Source organism: Aplidium turbinatum, chromosome 15 (assembly GCF_918807975.1).
Source record: "Aplidium turbinatum chromosome 15, kaAplTurb1.1, whole genome shotgun sequence".
In the NCBI taxonomy this organism is placed as follows: Eukaryota; Metazoa; Chordata; class Ascidiacea; order Aplousobranchia; family Polyclinidae; genus Aplidium; species Aplidium turbinatum.
The window spans coordinates 3,610,531-3,634,305 of record NC_137486.1 but is presented as its reverse complement, the minus strand read 5'-3'; the positions used below and the strand labels follow the sequence as shown (position 1 = coordinate 3,634,305).

General features: G+C 38.5%; 1 pseudogene; it reads left to right on the top strand.

Annotated features, from left to right (window-relative positions):
• Positions 1-11,862: 11,862 nt before the first annotated feature.
• Positions 11,863-12,489, top strand: LOC145784697 (uncharacterized; annotated as a pseudogene).
• Positions 12,490-23,775: the final 11,286 nt, after the last annotated feature.

Below are 23,775 nucleotides of genomic sequence, written 5' to 3'. Positions count from 1 at the left end.
TGGCCATGGGTGGAGCAGAGGAAATGAAAGAGTCCGGTCTTGTGCTAGAGGGCAGAGGCAATACACTGTTAGAGATCAAAACCCTAAAGTTGTTTGGGACATTGATACAAATGACAGCTTTGATGCAAAGCAAATTCCATTCCTTGGTAGTGAAAGACTCAAAGTTAGGATTGGTGAAAATGCTACTATTGACGATACATTTTTCCAATACTTCAACGACGATATTTTCTATCTTATTGCTGAAAAAACAAACCGATATGCACATCAGTTTATCCAAAAAAATGGTCCAAACTTGAAACACTTTTCCCGAGTTCATGCTTGGAAAAACACTACTGCTGCTGAAATAAAGACATTTTTTGGTTTACTTGGATTGATGGGTATTATTCGCAAGCCAAGGCTTGAAATGTATTGGTCCACAGAAGAGCTCATAGAAACCCCTATCTTCGGACAGATCATGGCAAGAAATAGGTTCTTCATTCTATTAAAGTTCCTACATTTTGCAAATAATGAGGACACAGCATATGACCTCACAGATCCTGATAGGGACAGACTATACAAGATAAGACCACTGATTAGAAAGGTGAGGAACTGTAGGAGGCGTGTGTATTACCCAGATAAAGATCTCTGTGTTGATGAGGCTCTTTTGTTATTCAAAGGCAGGCTTCAATTCAAACAATGCAACAGAACAAAAAGGGCTCGTTTTGGAATAAAGTTTTACGAACTTTGCACATCTGCAAGGCTGCGATTTTTGCCTTTTTTGGCGATGACATCGCTCGACACACGCCGTCCCTATTCGAAAACGCCGTGCTTCACGGAAAAAAAAACTGAGAGAGGACAAAACGTCGTCAGGTCGAGGAACAATCGGGGGAGGGGCATAACGTGATGCAATCATAAGAGTGTCAAATTACGTAAATTTTCTTGCGTCAGGTAACTTAAGGCAAGGCCTAAAAGCGACGCTTCACGCGAGAAACTCTCAAGGCATCCGCGCCACCATTTTGAACACTGCGGGAGAATGCTTTGATCGAAGTTCTAACGCCTGGCATCAAACATTTCGCCACACACGTTTCGTGCTACTAGACACAACGGGTTTCTTATAGATGAAATAACCTAAGCTTCTTCAGGGTTTGATCTTAACGCTAGCCAATCGCTAGTGAAAATTTGCGCGGACTAGTAGAAATGTTGCAGTACTAGTCCAATTGGCTAGTGAAAATATTTGCCGGCAAAGAAGAGCTTGTTGTCACTGTGTAATTGTGTAATATTAATACGTCCCCAAGCTTGAACATTTTTACAAACAATATTTTATTTGACTTTCATTTCGTTTTTTTTCCTTTTCTTTGGATTGCTATCTTGTCGTAGTTGAAGAGCTCGTGTGCCTCCGTGACCTAAAGAGTTATGCTGACCCAACAAACCAGACAGGTCTGACAGTAGAGGCCTAACCAAACGCAATCCATCCAATAGTCCACTTCTTTTGACAGTGAACAAATATTATGTATTGTACCACCCTGGCGAGTGGCGTGTCATCTCGTACTACAGATGCACACAATGTAATATTACAACATAAAATAAATATCAAGCACACACCGCATGCCACATTTATTTTTTATGTTTTAAAATTGCATTGTTTGCGTCTGTAGTACGAGAAGGTGTTTTTGTGCGTATTGTTGCTTTCTTGTGCATACTGAAATCTGAAAGCCTTTACTTTAGTTAGTTTCAGTTAAGCCAAAACACTTACCTTAATACATCATCAGACAAGCGAAAAGTCAGTAAACTGGTCGGACTAGTGAAAAATTGTGCGGGCTAGTGAAAACGGGGAGCAACTAGTCCGGTGGGCTAGTGAAAAAAAAGTTAAGATCGACCCCCATACTTTTAGTTGTCAAACTCTATGCCAGTTTGTATTTCACCGTTTGAGCCAATTAACAATATTGGTCTGTTAAAATGACTGTTGAATACTTGTTATGAAAGTTTTTCACATGTAGAAAACAGCCTAGTTTCCGACCAGACGTTCAGAAATACCGATGAAAAAAGCCGCTATTTTTATGGAAAGGAGTTCTCTTCCACAACATTTTGAACACTGCGGGAAAATGCTTTGATCGAAGTTCTAACACCTGGCATCAAACATTCCACCACACTAGTTTCGTGCTATTCGACACAACAGGTTTCTTTTATAGATATGTAGTGCCCTGCGTTTCACCTTAGGTCTTTTTAACGTTTGTTACCGTCACGAAATTTACAATTGTGCTTCGGGATTTTCACCTTAGGTCTTTTCAACTTTCCTTAGGTTTGTTACCGTCATAAAATTGTCGTTCTTTTGCATATAAGTAACGTTACCCAGGAATTCAAGTAATTGTGCAGTTGTGCTTCGGGAGTTTGAAGCGCGATTAGGAATTTGTGTGCCTCAAGAAATCGCATGCCAACAAGCTAAAACATTCTTGCAACCGGCAGTTTCAATCACATATGCATAGTTTTTCGTCTCTTCAACGTTTTAGCCTACAGATGCTTGATTCCTCAGCGACTATGTATATCGCGTTCTGGCCTACAATTGGACAGACAGAGCATTTTACTTTTGGTGTAGGGAGTATGTCAAAGTACGGTAAAATTTTGGTGCAGCTCACTATAATATGATTTTGGTACAGTAGTGACATTACTTCTGGCTCCGTCAGTCAACGTTCAGAGTACAGTTTCCTGGGTTGGACTTATGATTTGAATTATGTTCTGTTGTGGAAAGACGATTGCCATCTTTTAAGTTATGTGGTGACAATAAAATCATACATGTAGTAAAGAAGCACAGATCTCGTTCTCGGATCATTTCTGCCACATTGTTGTGCCTGAAATGTCGCTGTAGACTAGTATTACAGCTAGGTATGAGAGGATAAGTTAAGTTACCTGCTGTCCGCTACAGATAAAATAACCGAAGTAGGCTACTTTTAGTTTTCAACGTCTATGCAAGTTTGTATTTATGTCTGACTTATGCACTTGTTGTTCCAAGGTTGGAGAAATGTTTTGCAATGTGAGTAAAGAATAGTAGACAGATAAACACAGTTGCAACTCGACTTCCTTCCACTAAAAGGGTTTCCGTGATTATGCAATGGGCGATTTTGCACTTGCATTCACAAAAGCACACAACCCAGCTAGCAAAACGTCTGCAGACGTTGAATCACAATGGATGACATGTATAAACAAGTTTGCTGGCTGGGTTCAGCTTCACGTTTACATTAGTTCTCTTTATGGAGCAAAACAAATTATATATTCATGTCCGGTAGGTACATAACTTAGTGCTTGATACTCTTTTGCAATCACTCAAACAGCTTGCGATTAAAAACTTTGTAAGTGACTCTGATACCACACAACTTGTGCGGTAATTCGAGGCCAAACGCTTAATAATCTGACTCTTGTGACGTCATATTACTATTCGACAAACAAACGCAGAATTTTTAGTCGTTTGACAAGTAAGAAAAATCGCAGCCCTGCACATCTGATGGCATCACTTTAGATTTTATGGTCTACTCAGCGGAAAACTTATTCAAGAGATCACGATGATCCAGAGCCTGGAATGCTTCTAACTGAGCGTATCCCTTTAAACATGATGCAGCCTCATCTTGGCCTTGGTCACACATTGTATTTGGATAACTACTACACATCTCCAGCTTTGGCTTCTTATCTCCTTGACTTAAGGGAACATCATGCTTCATGAAGTCACAAACTGGACATATGCAAGTGCTCAGTAAAGTTCCGACCAAAAACAAATAAATCCAATGGCAAACCTAAAGAGGTGTGCTTGTTGACAATAGACGGAAGGGCGGCCATGGTGCCCACTGGAAAAAGTGACAGGAGTGGCAATCCAAAAAGCTTTAAATAATGCTAAAAATTCGCAGGTTGTTGGTGGAATGGATAGATTTGTGAAGCGGCAACGATGTGATGACAACAGCAATCTGGAAGGAAGTCAAAAAATCCCATTTCCTATGAAGTCAGTCCAAATGAAATTAAAGATATTGCGAGGGAAATTTGTACTATTGATGGTTTGCCATTCAATACGTTAAAAAATCCTGGAATGAAACGCCTAATCAAGCCAATCATGGAACAATTTTTCAATCATTTTATTTTTCGTCATTAACGCGTCCGGGACGAAAAAGATACTAACTACAAAAATCAATATAAACCTACCAGCACGTTAACGAACGGGAAAAGATGGCAAAACCTTGAAAGGTTAAAAACGTGCCTGAATGAAAAATTATTTAGTAGGCTATATATCAGTAGTTAGCACGGCCACAAAACCCAAAAAAACAAATAGCAAAAAATAAAACAAAAACAGAGAAGCACACATGTAGTATTGAATGACAGCCTAATGAAAAGTGTTGTGGATTGAATTTGCCAGTTCCAATATTGATGTGGATGAGCAGTCATAATAATAATAATAGGATGGAGAAAGAAAACCGGACATAAAAGAAACCCATCTTCAAGCAAAAGCCCGTTTCAATGTGGCCCAGGAGAGCAGGTGTTGAGCTCTTTCTATGGTTAGACTGCACATCACACAGTAGCCTAAGACGATTGAGGTTCGATATCTAGTGTAAGTTATTGTTTCTTGTCCTGGTGGGTGATGGAATGGATGAGCTGGTAGATGATGATGTCCTGATGGTGTTGATGAAGCTCTCATCCCCTTTTGCGACGTGTCATGTTGATTATGGAGTATTGCGTTTGCTGTTAATATCTACAAACATAAAAGTACAGCACAAGCAATCGATATTATTGTTAGGTTAGCCTAATCTTTTGTAAATAATTTCGGATTTCCACTAAAATCTTCACAAGAATGCAAGAAAGCCTTTCTACGTTGTCTTTCTATTGCGTGTCCGTTTTGCTTAAATGTTGTTTTAGTTTGTGAATAAAAAGTGACTTTGTATCAGTCTTTCTAATTGAAGAAGGAAATTCGTTCCATGTTTTCGCACCTGTGAATTCTATTGAATGTTGAGTAAGCGTTTTTGAGAAGTATGGAATGTTTAGAGAATCATTATCATGGTTTCTTGTAGACAGGCTGTGAACCTCTTTGAAAAATTTAAAAAGGTTGGTGAAGCAATCTGGTAGTAAATTGTTGTGAAATTTAAACACGAAAACACCAATTTCCAGTTTGAACAATTGCTCAATTGTTATCGGGATCTTGCTACAACTATCATTGTTGGGACGGAAAATACGATGAAATTTGTCACAGATTTTTTGAAGTTTTCGTATAAGTCCTTCGTTGCCATATTTCCAAGTCGTAGTGCAATACCTCAGGTTACTTTCAATTAAAGAATGGTACAAGCAGATCAAATTTGACAAATTAAGACAGGGTCTAATCTTGGTAATTATGCCAAAATTTCTTCGAAGCTTTTGCAGCAAATGTTGCATGTGTGGTTTCCATGAAAGATTTTCATTCAGAGTCAGGCCAAGAAAACTGATATTTTGTACTCTCTTAATTGGTTGATCATTTATACTTAAGATTTGCTTACACTTATTCGCACGTAAACTGTTAGTATCAAATACCATGTATTTTGTTTTGTTTACATTGAGTGATAATTTATTTGCTACAAGCCATTTGACAACTTCTTGCATTTCTGTATTGGCCGCTTCATGTAATTTATCCACACTCTTTCCTGACATCAGAAGATTTGTGTCATCCGCAAAAATGATAGAATCAGTACAATTTAAACAATTTGGGAAGTCGTTAATGTAAATTATGAATAATAGGGGGCCTAAAATAGAACCTTGGGGCACACCACACTTTGTCTCTAATGGAGTTGAAACACTACCAGAAATTTCTACTGTCTGAAAACGATTACTTAAGTAGCTTCGAAACCACTGGAGTGGTGTTCCTCTGATACCATAGTGATAAAGTTTTGTCAGAAGTATTTCATGATTTACTGTGTCAAAAGCCTTTGATAAATCTAGAAAGATGCCAAGGGCTGCTTCTTTATTTTCCATTGCTTTGTAGATCTTGTTGGTTAGCAGTGTAGTAGCCTGGTTCGTGGAGTGGTTATGTCTAAAACCAAACTGCTGGGTGTAAAAAAAATTACGCTGATTAAGGAAATAGTATAATCTTGAGTACATGACTTTTTCTAAGATTTTTGAGAAGCAAGACAAAAGACTAACTGGTCTATAGTTACTGCAATTGCTTGGGTCTCCTTTTTTATAGATTGGCACTACTTTACCGATTTTAAATGCTTTTATGAAGTCACCATGTACCAAAGATAAGTTAAAAATATGTGTTAGTACTTTTATTATGTTATCGGGGGTATGCCTTAAAATTTTGCCTGGAATGCCATCAGTACCACAACTTAACTTTGGTTTCAAAGATTTAATAAATCCGTAGATTTCTTCAAAACTTGCAGGTTTTAAAAATATTGATTTGGGTGATGAATTTGGAAGATACTTGGAAAAATGATCAGCAGAATGGGGAATTTTTTCAAGTAATTTTTCTGCCACAGAAGTAAAATATTCATTAAAGTGATTGCATTTTTGTGAAGTATCATTTATTACCTGACCATTAATGCTAATGGGGTAGTCACTTTTAGATTTTTTCCTTCCAAGCAAACTATTTATGACACTCCATGTCTTTTTAAGATCATTTTTGTGTTTATGCAGAAGGGTTTTGAAATACTTTTGTTTCTTAAATTTCAAAAATCTTTCATAAGTATTTCTTTGTTTATTATATGCTGCTTTATTTGTTGGAGTTGGTTTTCTAAGAAATTTTTTATATGCCAATTGTTTTGTTCGATGCATTTCTTTCAATTCATTATCATACCATATGTTATGTTTCTTGTTTTTGTCATTACATACTGGAAAACAAGTTTTGAAAAGAGTATTATACTTGTCAATAAATATATCATATGCTTGGTTTGCATCAGTTTCATAATATATGTCAGAGATATCTAATTGTTGTAACTTTTCTGTAAACATAGCAATGTTTTTATCACATAAATTTCTATGCTCTTTTTGAAAATTACACTGTTTGACTAATCCTAATTGTGAGCATTGTAATACTGGAAGATGGTCTGCAATACAGTCAGTGAGCACTGCTGTTTTTATTTGAGCATTGTAGATATTTGTCCAAATGTGGTCAATTATTGTGGCTGCTGAATTGCATATTCTGGTTGGTTTATTAATGATAGGATAGTAGCTGTAATCAAACATGGTTTCAACCAATCCGTTGGTGTGTTTGTTGTTTAGATCAAGAAGGTTATAGTTAAGATCACCCAAAATATAACAATCATTTTTAGTTGATTGTAGAACTTGAGTTAAATGTTGAATAAAAGATTAAAGATAAACAATACATCTGTTGCACTAGATTCAAAAGGAGTTCGTCAAATTGTGTTACAAGGTTGCAATGATCTGAAACAGGCAATGACTGATGAATTTCAAGGAAAACTAATTTGCTTAAAATTTTATTTAGCTACTCGTCTGGGAAGGCTCTTTTTTGAATTACATGTACAATATTGTGACGAAGTGTCGAAGACCAAATAATATTCAAAACATTGGCAGTAAGAGTAGTAAATACTGCTGCCACTGGAAGTGAGTTGTCCAAAATGATTATAACTATTTTAGGATCAAACTGTGTCAAATTTATTCCATAACTACCGACAATGGATCTAATGCTCTTGCTGCCAGTAATTCAATCAGCAATTTTGTAGAAATCGAGCTAGATAAACTGGGTGTTGATGATTTGGACAACTCAGAGTTGGAAGACGTCATTGCTGCAGAGCATCTGATACAGTCAAGCTTGTTTGACTAAAAAACATCATTCGTTGTGCTTCACACACACTTGCTTTAGCCGTTGATGATTGTATTAGACGAAAAGGCGACATAAATACCAAAGAGGTCATCGCAAAAGCCAGAAATGTTGTTTGTACCTTGCGAAACGCTAAATGCGCAAAGAACTACGCAAGAAAAGCTTGCCGATGCCAATTTTAGACATAGAAACTGGTTGGGGATCAACCTACGATATAATCAAACGACCATTTGAACTTTCAATCTTTTGTCAGGAATTTGAAAGTCTCAATGAAAAGCTAGGACTTTCAGCATTGGAATGGACCGAACTGAGACAAATGTCAGAAAGTTGGTTCCAGTAAGAGTTTAGACGACGTAATTACAATCAAGTCAGTTAACACCAGGTCAGATGCTTGGCCATTGGAATTTTGCTCTCCATTCATTGCGATCTTGTGAGACAGACCTATCTAAAAAACTCATCGAAAAAATGTCATTAAGAGAGAAAGCATTGTTGTCACCACCTCTTTTAGCTGGAACATATTTGAATCCCGAATATCAAGTGCTGCTGACAGATTCACAGAGAGAAATTGCCAAGGTTGAGTTGCAAGCAGTTCATAAAAGAATTGCTTTGCTTGAGGCAAAAGAATCAACAGCAGGCAATGATTTCGAAAGCAGAACTGGCACTAACTCTAGAGAAGACGTATATGAAAGCCACACTAATGAAACGACTTTGTCACCCATGCAAAAAATGCTATCAGCAAAGCAAAAAGAAAAACATAGAGTCTCAAACTCGTTACCTTCGTCTGGCCCGATGCAAGCCATAAGACTGATTAAAGCCTTGTTTACACTGACAGGCTTGTGCTGTGCCTTGTATTGAGCAAAGCTTTGAGCATTGTGAAAGTAGGTTTACATTGTACGTACCAGACAAGGCTCCAGGTCCCGACGAGTGGGTGTTACTAGAGGAAACTGTCACGCTTGACTGCTATACTGAAACGCGGGAAAACGATTGACTGAAATATTGCCAATGCTTGCGAGTAGCCGTGCAGTTACTGCCTGTCCAGTTTAAACTAACTGAAATAAGAGATTTTTGCTTTCGTGTCGTAATGACTCGCAATAGAGCGAAATGTTTAGTTCTTTTGATGTGGCTACGTCGAAAAAGAAAGAATAAGCAAAGGAGAATGCGAAAATGATGGGTGCATCCTATCCTTCAACGAAGAAATGAATTGGATGAGTAGGCTATTGAGCTAGTTTACCGCAAACTTTCACTGAACGATGGATCAAATGTATGCTAATTCCATGTTATTCAGGAGAATATCATCGTCTGGTACAGGAAATGCGACTAGAAAGAGAAAGTGCATTTCATACGTATTTCAGGATGACACCCAGCCAATTTGATAGATTGTTGGCCAAAGTGGGCACAGAGATTTCGAAATTAGATACGCAGCTACGAAAGTCTATATCTGCTGGGGAACAACTTGTGCTGACTTTACGGTACGACTAATATTTCTTTAAAGCATGTGACACAAAGAGATTACTATGAAGCAAAAGAACAGGAGTTTTCTACTTATCCTCACTTGAGGAGCAGGGGCGTTGACAGGGGGATCTAGGTGGTACTTTTGGACCCGGAATATTTAAGGGGCCCGGATTAAAAAGATTCCCGGCGACTTCAAACATTATCAAGATCTTACCCATAATCAGATTTAAAGGAATTGTCATCAGAGGGTAAAACAACCACTACAGCTCTCTGGTGGAGAAATAGCCACTTCAGCCACAGCTTGTAAATAGTTTGTACACAACCTTTATACTCATAGCATTATCGATGAAGGGGGGCCAAAAGTACATTGGTACCGGGCCCAAGAAATCCTGTCAACGGCCCTGTTGAGGAGTGTCCGCCGACAATAAAAATGCTTATTAGTTTTTTGTGTTACAGATACCTTGCTACCGGAGACTCGTACACAACAATAGCGGCATCGTATAGAACTTCAAACTATCTTTTAAACGCGGTTATCCCGGAAACGTGTGGTGCAATATGGGAAGAAATGTGCAACAATGTTATGCCGCAACCTCAAATTGACGACTGGACAAAAATTGCCGATAACTATTACAAGTTCTGGCAGTTTCCCAACTGCGTTGGTAGTGTGGATGGCAAACATGTACTGGTAACCCTTCAGGCCCCTGTCAACTCTGGATCCCTGTTCTACAACTACAAGCGCAGTTTCAGCATTGTTCTCTTGGCCATAATGGATACGCAATACAATTTTGTGTGTGTTGATGTGGGAGCGTTGGAAGTCAATCTGGTGGAAGTGTTTTGTCCAATTCTGTGTTTGGGTGTAGACTTGCCAGCTCAAATTTGGGCCTACCTTCTTCTCGTTAACTGCCAAATACAATTAAACGACTTCCATTCGTCTATGTGGGTGACGAAGCATTTCCACTGAAAGAGAACCTGATGCGACCGTACCCCGGAAAAAATTTGGAGTTCTGCAAGCACATATTCAACTACCGCTTATCTAGAGCGCGTAGGATCGTAGAGAATGCATTTGGCATTCTCTCAACAAAGTGGCAAGTATTTAGGCAAGCCCAATTGGAATTGCACGCGAACGAGTTGATGCAGTGGTCAAAGCGAGTTGCTGCTTGCATACTTTCCTGCGTCACAACAACACTTACTGCAACAAACAAGACTTCAATTGAGAACACCGAATGGGAAGGATTACCCCCGGAAGATGGAGGGAAAGTGGTCCTACTGCATTGCAAGACCTAGACAGGTCTGGCAGAAGAGGCACAACAGCTGCCGCAGCAATAAGAAAAGATTATTTCGTGAATGAGGGGGCGATTGCGTGGCAAACACAAATCGTAAACAGATGCTCAGCTTAATCAAAACCTTCACTTTTCTGTTCTTACATATATCACGCAAAAACTTGTACAGCAGCTATTATTATTCGAATTCAATGTTGTACAACACTTGCAACATTTGCATTTTGGTTTGGGGTTGCTTGTTGTGGCATCAATGTGTTCATTAGGGTGATTCAAAAATTTTTTTTTCTAAATTTGATCAGTTTGGTTGTTAAGACCTGTGCATTTTGGACACAAAAAACACCTCGTCAAGTCTCAGGTCAATTGGTCGACATTTGACGCCCTAGAAGTGGACCCGTTATATGCCCGAGGCTCAAAAACGGTATTTTTGCTGTATCTCAGTAACCACTTGAGGTAGAAGGCCGAGACTAGGCTTAAAATGACCGGAATACATGACTTCCTATTTAACTTTAAGGGAAACATAGGGTCTATCTCGCTTATTTGCCTCATAAACCTTAATAAACTGATTTTTGAGCCACATTCACAACAACGTTAATGTGATACAAACCAACCCCCTATTGCCATGTTTATATTTAATTATAAGTTCAATAAACTTTAAATATATTTGCTTTCATTTGCTCAGGCTGTATATTAATATGAAAGTAATTAACTTGAAGTGTTTGATCAATTAACTTGAAGTGTTCGATCAATGTCTAAATGCCACTAATTTTTCATATAATGGATCACTACCTCCAACAGTTGAAAATGTCTTGTTTAACTATCGATCTCATCATAAACATCACCAACTTGAGACACTTGTGCAATCAATGTGGATGGAAAATTGTGTGTGGAAAAAAGAAAATTGGAGCGTTTACGGTCTTCACTTTCATACAAACAACGATGGCATCAAAAATAAATAAGAAGGCCCATCTAAACACTCCATTTTATTAGTTAGAGAGCCATTTAACTCTAGTTTGTGAAGAAGCTGGCGACATTCCAATAAATGTCCAGCTCTTTGATATGGGATGCTTAAAGCGTCGCCAAAGAAAGAAATATGTCACACTCCATAAGAGGGTATTTCATTATTTCGATTGTATGTGTTTTCAGTTTAGTTACCGTACTTAAAATCGTTACTGGCAATAACAAAGATTTATTTCATGTCAGACATATTTTTTGATATAAGGCAATTATTTAGCTTTGCTACATTAAAAAAGTGATTTAACACATGGAATGACACAATATAGATGCAACCTGTATATTAGGGTGATTCATAAACATGCACTTTCAATTTTTTTATGGGGTACCCACCCATGGCCTACCTTAGCACCAAAAACAATTATGACTGATTTTGAACGTGCAGCAATTAATGCTTTTAGAGCAGTTTTTCCGAACTCAGATCAACAAGGTTGTTTTTTTCATTTCTCACAATGTATATTTCAATCCCTTCAGTCAAATGGTTTGCAACAAGTGTATGAAAGTGATGCTGATGCCATTGCATTTGTTCCTGTCTCAGATGTGGTTAGCTCTTTTGAATTTCTAATGGACAACAATGATTTTCCCGAAGCCCAGCCTGTCTTAGATTATGTTGAGGATACGTGGATTGGAAGGCCAAACCGTCACTTAGTACTTCACCCCCATCACTTTGATCATGTTCTATGAAATTGTTTTAATGCAGCCAAACTATGTGGTTCTAAGACAAACAATGTCTGTGAAGGGTGGCATCGCTCATTCAACGAATTAATTGGGGCATCTCATCCTACCATCTGAAAATTTTTACAAATCTTGAAGGACAAACAAGCAAGAAATGAAGCAATAATGGAACAATATACAGCAGGTGCGGAAATTCCCTGTAAGAAAAAGAAATATACGGATACTGCATTGAGAATTCAAAGAATAATCAACAATTTTGAAAATCGCGAAATTCTGGATTTCTTAAGAGGAATTGCACATAACTTGTCGCTTTGATTAAAAAGCTACTGTCTCAGATATTTTTAATATGGTTACTTCATTTTAATTTGCTTACTACAACAATTTTGAACTTTGAAGGGTTTCATTTACTTTATCATCCGCCTTTTCACTTTAAAAAAACAGGTGGACGTTGACGAAGACGATTAAATTACTGACGATGTGGTGTCTTGCGATGTAATTACAATGCGATGACAATGCATGCGATGTAATTACCATGTGATGAAATTACTGCAATGAAATTACCACGATGAAATTACCGCGATGAGATTACAGTGAATCACATTGTGATTGTCAGCATAGGCGCCGACTTTTCAAAAAACCTTGGGGGGCGAGAAAGGTGATGACGTCATAACCGTAACGCTATTTTACTCAATTAAAATAGTCTTTGATTAAGCTTAGTGTCTTGTTTATATTGACAAATAGGTCGCAAACCGAATTTATTAGAACAGCTGCTTGAAACGATTAGTTTTACGCATGCAGTACGCCTGGTCGTAAAAATTTTGATATTGTTAGCTGATAATTGGAACAGTTGGAAAACAAGACGATTCGTTTCCTTTTCGTGCGAGTGAATAACAACGATCAAGACAGTGAAGTTATCGAAATAAAACGCAAAAAATCATGATCTCAAGCAGAGTGAAAACCCGCTACCGTATCAGATTTATTAACCTCGTTTCGCTAATTACTTACTTTCAAAGCGTTGACAACGGCGAAGTGTTTTCTCTTCTGTTTTTTATCGAAAGTCTTTGTAGTCTTTTATTGAATACAGTAGGCTATATACTCGAGTAAAGGTCGAGATGTTCACAAGTGATTTTCACCTCAAACAGGCAAGTTCAACTAACACGGGACGTGCTGTTGTCTCCAGCTCGGCAGTTTTTAAAATGATTGTCGACGTAGATTACGGAGTGTGAAATCGCGTCGGCCTAAGTAAAAGTTTTGAATACGTTTATTTGCAGTAATTCAAACTTAATTTTCAAATTCAATGATTTCTTGTCAATTCTAAACTTTATGCACTTGTTGAGCAATATGCAAAGCTCACAAGACAAAACAGAAAGAGCTGTTTTAAGAGATCATTTTTTTATTTTTGCGTGTAGGACATAATCGTTCTTATTATTACGTAACATTCCATGATCGTTAAAGTCGATGTCAAACCTTAGCGGCCGCATAAAACAATGATGTCAGATTAGCTAGGTGATAATAGCGGTAAGAGACGCCGTTAATGCAGGCAATACCTGCGACCATTAAACATCTTTTCTTTTATCGGTTTTCGATTTAATTCTAAACACATTACGAAGAAAACAATGCGTTCTGTTGAATCATAATTGTCTCACAACCAGGCTCGTAACTAGGGGGGGCGCAGGGGGGGCGAAGCCCCCCCTGCAAAAATGTTGGCACCCCCTGGAAAAAATTATGTTAATTAGCTCTGTTCGCTGACTTTTCAGTTTTATACTCAATTTTCTTGTGTTATTTAATTGTAAACATTGTGTGTTTAAGGGTGTGGTAGAATGTTGTCTCTAAAACAAAGTTTGCCTAATTTTAAACGAAACTGCACTAAAAGAGCGAGTTTTGCCAATACCAAACATTCAAATATCTCAGCCAGGAATTAGCAACAAGAAAACATAGAGACTTAGCTTTATTACCGAAAAATGCCCTAGAAAACATGATCTTATCCTTTTGCTATGCCACCGGACAGCACCATTTTACAGGAATATTTATACCCACATGTTTGTTGAAAATGCTTTCAGAATGCACCAAATTCAAAGTAATTTTTCAAAATTTTCTGGGGGAGGCCCCCCAGACCCCCCGCTGCTGGGTGTCGCCTTTGGCGAAGACGCCGTCGGTCTTTGCCCGTCGGCCGTCAACCCCCACCCCCTTTCAAAATTCCTGGCTACGCCACTGACTGGTTCTATGATAAACTAGTCTAATGTAAACGTTGTATTAGGCCTACGATTAATGTTCTTGCGTAAATATACCCACATTGTGTACAAACGTCGTTTTCGTACATGATACGGAAAGTAAAAGTTGGGCCCCCACTAGAATACTTTTTGCCCTCCCTACTGCTCCAAGCTAGTTACGGGCCTGCTCACAACGGGAAGACCTCGTTGAAAATAGCGCGTCTAATTTAGCTGATTTACTGAATATTGCCGTGAATAGTTGAATAGTTACGTGACTATTCCAGCAGCGTAAGTTACTCTACCATCTACTTTGAAATTTCCATACCGTATGAGAAAGCCATGCGATCAGCTGCTGTTTTGCGGGCAAGAGCAACGTAGGCTTTTCTTGCTTTCGGCATTCTTTAAGTCCGTTTAAATTATCTAAATCTCTTTTGCAAAGTGTTTTATCTTTAAAACACCACTTGTAATCCCCATTTTTGTTGCCCCTCAACCATAAATTTACGGGGGGCGCCGCCCCCCGGAAGTCGGCGCGTATGATTGTCAGATACCGGTATTATCGCTGTTATATTAATAACCAGACTTCATTTGTTTATTTATATGTTTGAGAACATTCTATGTAATTTTTTGCCTGAAACTAAAAGAAGCCGATTTCAGATTTTACAAGCAAATTCTGATTCGTGATCACTCCTGTGCTCCGGTCTGCTACTACAGTCGTGGCCAAAAGTTTAGGACCACCATGCGGTAATAATCCTAAAAGTTTTTGTTTGTTTGCTGAAACTGCAATCAGCAACTTCGGCTTTTTTTATTTTTTTTCTTGATCTTTTCAGGGTACGAACTAGGTTGCATCCTTATATATCAGCATGTAACAAATTGATGCTGTGTAGATTATGAAATGTGTACCAATGGAAATAATCATGTGTTTTGTACTGCTCATGTTTTTAAACTTTAGAATATTTCCCAAAATTTCATCACGTTCTTGAATTTTGTTATACCATAAGTCTTTTTTATTCATGCTTGTTTTTAAGACTTGATTTTTCATGCACACTTTCTCCGTTTTCCTGTCTTTATAAATATTAAACAAAACCATCTATATTAACAACATGAATGCTTATCAGTATGCAAAATACAGCAGAGACACATTTTGACGGTGCCACACTGATGGACCTCCTTGAATGAAAATAGATTTCAGCAGCACCCCCCCAAAAATTAGAGGCTGGATCCATCCCTGGTGCTGAGTGCAGGAATGCCAGGTCGTCTGTGTAAGCATATTTCCTGGAGATGGTGGGGGGCAAGTCGTAGGTGTATACGTTGAACAGGAGAGGAGCCAAGACTGAGCCCTGTGGGACGCCGTTTTTAAGTCGGCGTAGTCTGCTTCAACGACCACTACCGGTTGTGAGGGTAAAACTGCGGTTTTGCACAAGTTCCATCATCATATGGACCATGTGTCTGTCATATGTCACTCAACTTGCTGGATTAAGGTCTATCAGCCAATTTATAGTTGATGTGTATGCTCCAGTGTTTATTTCAATTTTTTTGCACCCCAGTGCTGTAAACGGACCAGCCATCACACTTCTCAATAAAGATTTGATGGCAGCATCTGATCATGCTATTGTAAAGTATGCGATATAATGTTTTATCAGGTTGGAAGCTTGTGGGTTCCCCAAAAAATGTCACCCTGGTATCTCATTCTGATAAACCACCAATTTTACCAGAAAACGCCAGCAAGATTGCAAGAAAGCCTATAGAGGCCAAAAAACTGAGTCAATGCTTGCGCTATTAAGTAAAAAGACACTCTTTTCATTTTATGATGTCACCAGTCAGTGTTGTCCATGTCTTTCATTGGGCACACTGGATGCATGGAGATCGTTCAAAAACAATCAGATGAACAATGAAAGAGTCATTGGACTGCTGAAACGATGTGTCATCGAAAAACGAGTTAAGGATAGCACAGAGGGCCAATGATGATAAATTAAAAAAGATTGACAATGATATTCGCCAATATGTGGTTGCAATGATGTAATAAGAATGCATGTTTACTGTTTAGTTATGGTTTAGCATGTTACAAGTTTAATATGAAAATTTAGTACGTTATCATGAATGTTTTACATTAACTTTGGTTAGTCTTTTGTGTTTTCTTATCTTGTATTTTCTAAGTTGCCTGTGGAGTGTATTGAAATTCTTTGTATTACTTTCTAAGTAGTGAATGCCATTATCAAGTTTTGTTTCAAAAAAATACAAAAATCTACTTTTTTGGCAATTTAAAATTTTTTATTTTTATTTTAGGACTTTAAAAACCATGCAATCTTGTTTAGCATGAAAAACCATGCAGAATTAATGAAAAGATTATGGTTTTATTACATTCTAACCAGAAGTTACAACCATTCAAACATTTGACTTTTATGTCTAACAGGGGGGTATTTCTCTATATTTCAAAGGGGGTGTGGGACCTCAAAAATTTGGAGTTGGTCAAAAATTTAAAAGGATACTTCCTTTGACCAAAAATCCCATCTCATAATCACTAAATTACAAAAAAACTTTTTCAAAATGGAACACCCTAATACACATGGCCGTTCATAATTGCACGATTTTCATGCACGATGGAGCACCATGCCATCGCTTCAAGATTGTAACTCGGTTTATCAAGTCAAAGAAAATCCAAGTCCTGGACTGGCCTGGAAACCAGGGCTGGGGAGCCGATGCCTGGAGCCAACCATTTTCTCCGGAGCCGGAGCCTTTTTAAACATTTCTTGTGGAGCCGGAGCTGGAACTACAAAATATTTATCAACTCCAGCTCCAGTATTGAATACAGACTAAACTGGTTAATAGTATGTTGATCCTATGTACAGAATAACCTTAAACAAAGAACAAGTAGAAAGAGGCAAACGTACATTGGTTGATATAGCCATTCGTATGAATCATTTCTCTAGAACAAATAAAATTTGTGAAAACTCCACACCTTTGTTGACTGAAACATCTTCAACAGCTTCTCTCTCTGATGATGAGTCAGATTTTGAGAAGCATCTGGATATGCAGGCTAAGAGGCAGCGGCTTGAAAAAGAAACTACACATGAACCAAATCCAGAGGTTGCTTTTAAAGCATGCTTTGAAAAGGCACTACTTGAAATGGAAAAGATTGACCGATCTTCTAAACTGAATGTTCTTCAAGCCATAGAGCGATATCCACAAACTGTCCAGAAGGTTGTTACACTGTAACTGCTCTCCCCCTACCCAAGTTAGCGTGGAACGATTGTTTTCAAATTGTTTTAAAAAAATAAATCTGAAATGTGTGTTTATATTTTTTAACAGAATTTTAAGCAGTGCAGACTTCTAAACCATTGCATCCTACTGTGGCAAAACTGGCAAATGCTACAAAACACTCTTAATGGAGCCGGAGCCGCTGTTTAAAAGTTTATAGCTCCGGAGCTGGAGCTGGTGGATGAATGCTTGATGGCTCTGGAGCCGGAGCCTATACTTTTTCGCAGTGGCTCCCCAGCCCTGCTGAAAACAGTACTGATTTGAACCCAATCGAAAATCTGTGGACTATTTTGAAGGACAAAGTTTCGGGAAAACAGCCAAGTAGTGCTAAGGAACTGGCAAAAGTAATCAAAGAAGTCTGGGTACTTGAAATATCATCTAAATACTGCCGAAGTCTTGTGGAGAGCATGCCAAAACGTTTGGAGGATGTAATCAAATCTAATGGCGGACCAACAAAATATTGACTTTTCTAAAAATTCTGTGTTAAACGCACGTGATTTATGTGTAAAATCGTTCACTATGTGCACTGTGCAGTATTCACATAATATACCAAGTTCATGAGTTTATTTCTGAGTAAATATGCTGTTTGTTGTCTGATCCAGAATTTTGAATGGTGGTCCTAAACTTTCGGCCACAACTGTATTGGGAGAATCCGTTTCGGAAAATCTGATTTGGAGAAAGCCCTATTCGGAGACAGCCTTTTTCGGAAAATTGTAGGCTACTCAATAGTCGAAATGGATAAGTTTCTGCCTAAAGTATCTGAGACTAAAGCAAACCCCACTGGTAATGATATCCAGCCTGATTGTGCTGGAGCAGGAAGCAGATCATCAGCATTACCAAGTATAAATGAATATGACGTTGTTAGTGGACATCAGTCTGATCCTCCTTGTTCAACATCAGGAAATCTATGGCCATACCTGCAAGATTATTTTGAATTTCTTGGACCTAAGCCTGATCAAAATAATGTTGAAACTTTGTGTAAATTATGCAGGCCGAATTTGAAGAAGCTGTCTGCTATTATTACATCTAGCAATTTAAAGAAACATGTGCAGTCTAGTCACCCACAATCCTGCAAAAGATTCCAGCTATGCATAAATGAGAATAAAAACCAGAACAAAAGAAAACGAGAAGACGAAACTGTTTAACCAACAAGAAAGAAGTCTACACAGATCTCATTGAAGAGCTGTAGCCTATGGTGCAAGCACAGCCCAAAGTTACACAAAAACAAGGATGAAGAAATTAAGACGGCTCTGCATCTCAAAATGATTAACCTATTGCAGAACTACAGCAATTTCAACATCGACAATGCAGCAAGCAGCAGCGACACTGAAGCTCCGTTATTTGAAAACACAAAAAAAAAGCATGTGAGGTAAAAATTTTAAATGAATTTCTTAAAGGTAATCCAACAAAGACGGTTACGTCTAATGCATTACCCAATGACGCCATGAGGCGTTTGTTCTTGCGACATAATATCCCTATTTCCTACAGTGCTGCTGTTGAAAAACTGTTCTCCCTAGGATTGGCTAGGAAAGGACATTTTGAAGCCAAAGCAAGCTGGACTTAGCGAACAACATTTTGAAATGCTTGTGTTTCTGAAAGGAAATTGATGTTTTGCCTCTTTGCTCATTTTAGATACCCTTACCTTAGGTCTATAAAAATATTGACACGCCCTACTGCTTAGCCTACATTGTACAGAGTGTCCTGTGCATGTCATTTTTTTTTTATTTACGCAGGCAATTTTTAAAAAGGTCCAGTCTTCGGGCTTACAAAACGAATACATGGACCAACCTACGGTGAAGAAGTATATTGGTAAGCTCATGGCACTATGTTTCCTACCGGAACACCATGCACCATGCGTGTGGCATGTTCTTTTCTCGTGCAAAAAAAGCTACAAGCGAATGACTGCAGCAGTTGATACATTATGTTAAAAGCACGTATGGTTTTCCTCATGGCAACCCAAAGACTGGAGTGTATACGAAATGCCAATCCGAACTAACAAAAACGTTAAAGGTTGGCATAACAAGTTAAAAAGAAAGTGCCGTCCAAGCACATCGTTTTATTTGTTGGTTTCCATTTTGCACCAAAAATCCATGAAAATTTTTTTAGGTTTAGAACTGCTCGATCAAGGGAAATTAAAGAGGCGACAAAGAAAAGTGTACAAAGACTTGCACAAGCGAATTTGCCACTACTGGAATCAATACAAATGAGGTGAAAAAAGTGCAAAGCAACTTCTATCTACGTGTGCACATCCAGCATAATATCCGTGCAATTCGTCGTAACTTTCTCACTGTAGTTGTAAGTTTATTAACGAGCTTTTAACCTGAAAACAAACTCCCTTTTCTTCTTTGGAACTGTTACCTTTTTTGGGACATTTTTATAGCAACTCTCAAATTATACTTTTTTTTCTCTCCTTCTTGGGACTCAACCTCTACGTGGTGAGTCCTGGTAACTGATCAACAATCAGGCAAATGACAACACCTGGGACATGCAAGACCGGATTTAGTTTTTGGTGAACAGACAAACAAGGTGTACAGTAGGATAGCCTACAGCTGACCCTTTATGGACATATCGATCCTACATAGGCCACACAACCGAAAATACAATCAATAGGCCTAAGGCACGCGTAGTTCATTGGTAACTATGTCGTCTAATTAAAACATTACAGCTATGCGACATCAAGAGAGTTAAATTAGGCTATAAGCTACATTACAGCTATGTTTGTTTATTGTTTGTTTTCAATAAAAAATGTAGCCTATTTAACGTAAGCAAGCTGACTTGCAAACTAAAAACAATTATCATCAATGCAAACTGAGTATGGTAGGCAAATCATGTACAATGTAGCCTAACTAACTGGTTATTAGTAGCAAATGGGAGTTTTTTCATTCGATTCGAAGGGCTCCCACCCTTGAGGAAATTCTGCGTACGCCACTAAGTTTACATTAGAGATAGAGATGTACCAATATATCGGCATCGGTGATATCGGCCATTTTTTTGAGTATCGGTATCGGCATCTGCAAAATTTGGCCGATACTAAACATGTAAAAAAAGGCTTTGCTGCGGATTTTTTACAGAAGCAAAAATATAGATTTTTTAAAGTAGTAACTGACGTCACATTGATGTAGAAACATAAAAACCTGTTCAAATTTTTGATACCTCACACTCCCATGACTTCATGCGTGCACCTTTTGGCATTGTTTGCTTACTGTGATTCTTTCACTAAAAAAATAACGTTTTGTTTCAGCAGTTTTGTTGTGAAGGAGACTCAATTTCTCCAATATTTATCATTTGTGTTTCTTTTTTACTCTCAGCAGAGGATAAAACAAGGCCAAGACTACCCAGGTAGCAAAAATGTATAATTTTGCATCATTTTTACATTGCTAAACGTTTAAAAAAACCCATGTAGCTTAGTTGTTTTTAGTAAGCTGGTTCTATCAGTTTGTGATTTAAGAATTGACATTGACAAGAATTGAAATGGCTAGTGTGGAAGCTACACCGTTGTGGTTAGCCAATCGCAACGGCTCGCTGTACTAGTGAGTGCTCAACCTTGTGCTGATAGCCGGGAAGAACGCTCCTTTCTTCACAATGAGGTTGTCATCTTAGCGGAATGGCCCGATTCGGTGAGTCCGATTCGGTGAGAGCCTTTTTCGGTGAGAGCCTTTTTCGGTGAGAGCCCTATTCGGTGAGTTTTTTTTTTAAATTATTGCGCGCCATAGCCTAATTATCATTGCCGTTATAGGGTTAGGGGATAGGGGTTAGGGGATAGAGGTTAGGAGATAGGGGGTTGGGGGTTTTTGGGGTTGGGGGTTTTTGAGGTTGGGGGTTTGGGGTTGGGGTTTGGGGGTTTTTAGGGGTTGGGGTTTGCGGTTAGGGGGTTGGGGGTTTTTGGGGTTGGGTTTTTTGGGGGTTGGGGTTTGCGGTTTTTGGGTTTGGGGGTTTTTGGGGTTGGGGGTTTTTGGGGTTGGGGGTTTTTGGGGTTGGGGTTTGGGGGATTTCGGGGGTTGGGGGTTTTTGGGGTTGGGGGTTTTTGGAGTTAGGGTTTTTTGGGGTTTTTGGGGTTTGCGGTTTGGGGGTTTTTGGGTTTGGGGTTTTTTGGGGGTTTGGGTTAGAGGTTTTTGGGTTAGGGGGTTTGGGGTTAGGGGTTTTAATTAGGCTACGGTACCCGATAATTTTCAAACAAAAATTCAAAAAAAACACAAAAACCCCCAACCCCCTAACCCCCAACCCCAAAAACCCCCAACCCCTAACCTCTATCCCCTAACCCTATAACGGCAATGATAATTAGGCTACGGCGCGCAATAATTTAAAAAAAAAAACTCACCGAATAGGGCTCTCACCGAAAAAGGCTCTCACCGAATCGGACTCACCGAATCGGACTCACCGAATAGTAGCAGACCCTCATCTTAGGCGCAACAAGACTATTTTGATTAGTTTAGTGAGGATTCGTAGTCCCATTGCTATCATTTTGAGCCTACTTATTCTGCCATGACATTGTTTAAGCTTGATGAGTTTATTACAACAAAAGATGGAAATTAAATCACAAACTGATAGAACCAGCTTACTAAAAACAATTAAGTTACACGTTTTTTTTTATATGTTTAGCAATGTAAAAACGATGCAAAATTATACATTTTTGCTATCTGGGTAGTCTTGGCCTGGCAAAAGCTTTTCAACCAAACGACAAGCGCCCTTAGGTTGCACAATGCACATTACTTGTCGAATAGTTTTTGTACGACTACACAAATCACTTGGTTTACATTTAACATCTTATTATCAATTATGATAGCCTATTTGGAGAGTTTGCGCAAACACTTTATTAATTTTTCAAAAACCCCAATGAAGATGTAATGTTTCTTCCCTTATACCCCAGTCGTCAATTATGGTGGCCTTTCATTACTAAAACCTACTATTTAGTATTATGACACAATAATGCGGTTGAGATTGGATTCTTGAATCTTTAATAAATTATGACAATTGAAAGCTTTTTTTAATATAACACCAAAGTATCGGCCAAAATATCGGCAGGCCTCGAAATTCACGGCGGACACCGCGGACATGTCCGCTGTCACAGCATGTGATGTCCGCGGGAAGTACCTTCTAGATCGGTTATATTTGTCCACCGAAAAATAACACAGGAACTAGCGATACAAATCGTCATTGCATAGCACAAACAATTGTTGCAAGAATATAATTTCCCACACATTCTAGAAAATGTTAATACTGTATGTATCCCTTAGCTTCCAATTCAAGCAGGAAAACTTTGGATTTTTACGTTGCTTCAATGATGGATGACATTAAATCAGCATAACAAAGGTGAATTCTTCGCTAAGAATCAATGGGAGCATGGTACTTCTACACTAATGACGCAAGAAGCCACACTACCTCGTTTTATGGAAGTTAATCAGTTATGCGGCGTATTGAGCAGCTATACGGCGCTTTGATTCTTCAAGCGCATGCCGTTGCTCTGATAAAAGTCTTTCAGAGTGACTTTGCTGAAATTTTAAAAAGCCTTCTAAACCGTAGCTATAGTTTTCAAATGGCAAAGAATTATCAAGATATATAAAGTGATTAAGTATGACGATCGACGTTAAAACTCGTGTGTCCGCCGTGAGACTTAATTCATCCGCCGAGATAGCTGCTCAGACCAGACACGTTTGTCCGCCGTCAACAAAAACGAATTTTGAGGCCTGTATCGGTATCAGTATCGGCCTAAAAAAGTGATATCGGGATCGGTATCGGCCAAAATATTGGTATCGGTAAATCTCTACTTGAGACAATCTGTATGTTCCACAGACATAAGCATATTGATACTTACTCATCAAAGCAGAAGACTTGCTGTGACGTTTTCAAAGTTCATAGAAAACATGTGTGAAATTTAAGTTTGCACAGCGCACACTATCAGTCTGGATTGGCACAAAAAAGCTAAATCTTGTCAGCCTTCTTAAAAACTCATATATTCCTTGAAAAAAACTTTGTTGCAATTGCAGAATGAAAATTCAACAATTTGTAGGTCTCAGGCTACTTCTGGAAGAGCTTCTTCGTCTAGAGAAAGCGATATACAATCACTGCAGGTAGATAGTGTCAGTGGTAAGTGGTGACTCATTGAACAATTTAAATGAAAGTTTAGGCAACTTGGGTG